The sequence below is a fragment of the Triticum urartu genome, chromosome 4A (genome assembly GCF_056163025.1).
Source record: "Triticum urartu cultivar PI428250 chromosome 4A, HENAU_Tu73, whole genome shotgun sequence".
NCBI classification, from domain to species: domain Eukaryota; kingdom Viridiplantae; phylum Streptophyta; class Magnoliopsida; order Poales; family Poaceae; genus Triticum; species Triticum urartu.
Genome location: NC_141876.1, coordinates 349,729,591 through 349,734,960, shown reverse-complemented (window position 1 = coordinate 349,734,960; position 5,370 = coordinate 349,729,591). Strand labels below are relative to the sequence as shown.

Below are 5,370 nucleotides of genomic sequence, written 5' to 3'. Positions count from 1 at the left end.
CTGGGCTCTTGGCCCATCTAACAAACAACTAGGCCCAGCCCGGCTCCCCTCCTTAACCTAGCCCGCAGCTAGCCTTACCCACTCGACCCCCACTCCTCTCGCTTGATCCCTCTCCATCTCCCTCGCGCCGCCACACACCTAGACCAGAGGCGAGGCGCCTCATACCCCCCCTCGCAATCTCTCCTCCCCCCCCCCCCCCCCCGCTTCCCCGCACCTCTCCCCTGGCGGGTCACAGCTGTTGTTCGCCGGCAAGGCAACCACCGCCCCTGGTCTTCTCCTCCACCTTTCGTTCGTCTCCAAGCGCGCGCGAGCCTCCTCGTCAAGCTTCCGGCCAGCGTGACCGCAATAGCCAACAAGCCTGCACCCGCGACGAGCAGAGGAGCTCACACCAGAGCCCTCCTCCTTGCGGCCATGGCGTTCGCCGTGGCTGCAGGGCGCCCCTCCACCGGGTCCCCCTCGCCCAAGCCATCGACACCGCCACTGCCGCGCCACTGCTACGTCGCCATCCCCGGCCTTGCCAAGACCTCCCCAAAGCCCGCTGTGAGCACCACGACCGATTCCCTCTCATCCCTCCGATTTCGACCCGTAGACTGCCAACCACACCTTCCCGAGGTCGTGCCCGGTGCTCCCGTGCGCGAGCGCTTGCCCCTGGGCCGCGGCCAGACGCACCGCCCATCGCGCCCCGAGTAGGCCGCGGCCCGCGCGAGGCCTCGCCCCTTCCCGCTCACGTCGCTGCACTTCTGTCGCCGCGCCTCCTGCTTTGGCCGCGCGGTACCCGCCGTCATCCGCTAGGACGCTCTCCTGCTGCGGCTGCTGCCATACTGCTTCCGCCGCTGACTGCTGCTGCTGCCTGGTTACTTCCCTGCTCCCACCGGTGCTTCCCTTCGCTGGCCTCCAGCGCCTTGAGTCCGGCGCGCTCGTGTACAGAGCCAGAGGCCGGCTGGCTCTCTATATTAGGGGCCAGTCCTGTTAGATTTGTTAGAGATAGGTTAGATGTTAATTAGTGTATTAGGATTAGTCTAATACATCACTGACAAGTGGACTCACTATTAGTTTAAAGAAAACAAGTTTAAAATAAAAGTCTAAGCCAATGACATGTGGGGCCCGGCCCCAGAACGTTCAAAAAAAGAATAATAATAATAATAATAAGATTAATTAATTAATTAAAGAATTAATTAACTTTAATTAATTTCGATTAATTAACCTAATTAACTATTGTTAATTAACAGATCAGTCAATGACAGTAGGGACCCACTGGTCAATTTGACCAGTCAACGGTCAATGCTGACTGGACTGTTGACTGGTCCCACCAGTCAGCCTCTGCTGACTGGGCAGTTGACCAAGTCAACCAGCCCTATAGGTCAGCCACACAAGCCCTTTTGTGGGTACACTACTGTGTACCCGTAGCGATTTAACATTTAATTTTTGAATTAAAACAATTTAGAAAATTATTTAAAACTTTGAAAAATTATATAAAATAAACCGTAACTCGGATGGAAAAACTTTGTACATGAAAGTTGCTCAGAACGACGAGATGAAGCCGGATACGCAACCCGTTCGTCCGTCACGCATCCCTAGCATAGCGAACACGCAACTTTCCCCCTCCGACCCATCTGTCCGAAAACGCGAAACACCGGGAATACTTTCCCGGATGTTTCCCCCCTTCACCGGTACCACCTCGTACCGCGTTACGGTACACCTAGCATCACGCTTTGTCATGTCATGCATCGTCTTGCATTTGTTTGCATTATATTTATTGTTTCTTCCCCCTCTTCTCTCGCTAGACACCGAGACCGACGCCGCTGCTACCCAGTTCGACTACGGTGTTGACGACCACTCTCTCTTGCCAGAGCAACCAGGTAAGCCCCCCCCCCCTTTGATCACCAGATATCGCCTACTCTTCTCTATACTGCTTGCATTAGAGTAGTGTAGCATGTTACTGCTTTCCGTTATTCCTATCCTGATGCATAGCCTGTCCTTGCTACTACTGTTGTTACCATTACCTGCTATCCTACTGCTTAGTATAGGATGCTAGTGTTTCATCAGTGGCCCTACACTCTTGTCCGTCTGCCATGCTATACTACTGGGCCGTGATCACTTCGGGAGGTGATCACGGGCATATACAATATATTTTACACTGTTACATTACTGGTGATACTGTTTGGAGATGGGGGCTGAAGGGGCTGGTGGCTCCATCCCGGTAGAGGTGGGCCTGGGTTCTCGACGGCCCCCGACTGTTACTTTGAGGCGGAGCGACAGGGCAGGTTGAGACCACCTAGGAGAGAGGTGGGCCTGGCCCTGGTCGGCGTTCGCAGATACTTAACACGTTTAACGAGATCTTGGTATTTGATCTGAGTCTGGCTACTGGCCTATACGCACTAACCATCTACGCGGGGACAGTTATGGGCACTCGACGTCGTGGTATCAGCCGAAGCCTTTGTGACGTCAGCGACTGAGTGGCGCGCGCCGGATTGGACCGTAAGCCTGCTCTTGTATTAAGGGGGATAGTTCTGCCTCCGGCCGCGTTCGCAACGTGCAGGTGTGCAAAGGGCGATGGGCCCAGACCCCTGCGCCATAGGATTTAGACCGGCGTGCTGACCTCTCTGTTGTGCCTAGGTAGGGCTGCGACGTGTTGATCTTCCGAGGCCGGGCATGACCCAGGAAAGTGTGTCCGGCCAAATGGGATCGAGCGTGTTGGGATATGTGGTGCACCCCTGCAGGGAAGTTAATCTATTCGAATAGCCGTGATCTTCGGTAACAGGATGAATTGGAGTTGTACCTTGACCTTATGACAACTAGAACCGGATACTTAATAAAACACACCCTTCCAAGTGCCAGATACAACCGGTGATCGCTCTCTCACAGGGCGACGAGGGGAGGATCATCGGTTAGGATTATGCTATACGATGCTACTTGGAGGTCTTCAGTCTACTCTCTTCTACTTGCTGCAAGACGAGGCTGCCAGAAGCGTAGTCTTCGAAAGGACTAGCTATCCCCCCTTATCCCGGCTTTCTGCAATTCAGTCCACATATAATAGCCTTATTCCAGTTGATACCAATGCATACATATGTAGTGTAGCTCCTTGCTTGCAAGTACTTTGGATGAGTACTCACGGTTCCTTTCTCCTTCTCTTCCCTCTATCCTTTCTACCTGGTTGTCGCAACCAGATGCTGGAGCCCAGGAGCCAGACGCCACCGTTGATGACGACTACTACTACTCGGGAGGTGCCTACTACTACGTGCTGCCCGCTGACGACGATCAGGAGTAGTTAGGAGGATCCCAGGCAGGAGGCCTGCGCCTCTTTCGATCTGTATTCCAGTTTGTGCTAGCCTTCTTAAGGCAAACTTGTTTAACTTATGTCTGTACTCAGATATTGTTGCTTCCGCTGACTCGTCTATGATCGAGCTCTTGTATTTGAGCCCTCGAGGCCCCTGGCTTGTAATATGATGCTTGTATGACTTATTTTATTTGTAGAGTTGTGTTGTGATATCTTCCCGTGAGTCCTTGATCTTGATCGTACACATTTGCGTGCATGATTAGTGTACGGTCAAATTGGGGGCGTCACAGCTTTGGACTTTATATGCACTAAAATGCAAGGCAAGTGCAAAGAATGATTTAAACATAGCGGACGAGACCTGAAAAGGGCCGGAAAAATCAAACCAAGGGTATATCCGCGATTGTTTACCATGAATTTTTTCCGAGGCGGAACGATGTAGTAACTGAGAATTTGGAGTCCGAAGTGCCGCGTCTTGTTTTGGAAACTATGGTCCTTCTTGTGAGATGCTTCGGTATGGAAGGTTCGAGCACCATAACTTGTGCCAAACTTTACCAATTTTTTCCATGCGATCATGAGAGCAAGCCATAGTGACACAATGATTTTCGTTATTTTTCAAACTCTATATGCATTTCCTGAAATTAAAATACCAACATGGCCTATGCCTCTGGCCGCACCATGCGGCCGAACTGTTTGAAGTTTTTCCCCGTTTCTCGAACAATGAATGAAAACTCGCAAAGCAGCACACAAATGATCTTGCTAACACCCACATGTAGTTGCGACTACACACACACATAAACGAGATCTCTTTTTTTCATATTCAAAGTTTGAGAATGCTAGCTAGGCCCTTCGCCTGGTAAAATGTACCAGAAAATCGAACCATAGGGTACAATCGTGATTTCTTACCGTGAAAAAAAATTTGGAGGCGAAAAGATGAACTCATGTTTTCACAAAAATATGTTGTTAGTTAATGTAAATGTTTTCAAATAGCACATGGTTCACTCACGAAAGACGTGTGTCCACTAAACCGTGGCTGATGCCTCCCCGCCTCCTGCTACCTCTTGAGCATGCGTTGGTTTTCCCTTGAAGAGGAAAGGGTGATGCGGCAAAGTAGCGTAAGTATTTCCTTCAGTTTTTAAGAACCAAGGTATCAATCCAGTAGGAGACTACATGCAAGTCGCCTAGTACCTGCACAAACAATCAAGAACCTTGCAACCAACACAATAAAGGGGTTGTCAATCCCTTCAGGGCCACTTGCAAAAGTGAGATATGATAGAGATAGTAAGATAAATATTTTTGGTATATTTGTTGTATAGATTGAAAAGTAAAGATTGCAAAATAAAATAGTAAACTAAAATTATAGATCGGAAACTTATATGATATAAAATAGACCCGTGGGCTATAGGTTTCACAAGTGGCTTCTTTCATGATAGCATGTATTACGGTGGGTGAACAAATGACTGCCAAGCAATTGATAGAAAAGCGCATAGTTATCAGAATATCTGGGCATGATCATGAAATATTGGCATCACGTCCGTGTTAAGTAGACCAAACGATTCTGCATCTACTACTATTACTCCACACATCGACCGCTATCCAGCATGCATATAGAGTATTAAGTTCATAAGAACAGAGTAATGCTTTCGGCAAAATGACATGATGTAGAGGGATAAACTCAAGCAATATGACATAAACCCCATCTTTTTATCCTCGAAGGCAACAACACAATGCGTGCCTTTCTTCCCTACTGTCACTTGGAAAGGACACCGCAAGATTGAACCCAAAGCTAAGCACTTCTCCGAGTGCAAGAAAGATCAATCTGGTAGGCCAAACTAAACCGATAATTCGAAGAGACTTGCAAAGATATCAAATCATGCATATAAGAATTCAGAGAAGACCCAAATATTGTTCATAGATAAACTTGATCATAAATCCACAATTCATGGATCTCGGCAAACACACCGCAAAAGAATATTACATCGAATAGATTTCCAAGGACATCAAGGAAAACTTTGTATTGAGAACCAAAGAGAGAGAAGAAGCCATCTAGTTAATAACTATGGACTCGAAGGTCTATGGTAAACTACTCACACATC

The 5,370-nt window shown here is 48.7% G+C and overlaps 1 long non-coding RNA gene across 2 annotated transcripts; it reads left to right on the top strand.

Moving 5' to 3' along the window:
• Positions 1-207: 207 nt before the first annotated feature.
• On the top strand, positions 208-3,489 carry LOC147975827 (uncharacterized). Of its 2 annotated transcripts, none has more exons than XR_015602079.1 (3): positions 208-540; positions 1,785-1,859; positions 3,182-3,489. It is a non-coding gene; the product is annotated as an uncharacterized LOC147975827 (long non-coding RNA). The 2 variants fall into 2 exon arrangements; XR_015602080.1 differs by having other exon boundaries at positions 3,168-3,489.
• The last annotated feature ends 1,881 nt before the right edge of the window (positions 3,490-5,370 follow it).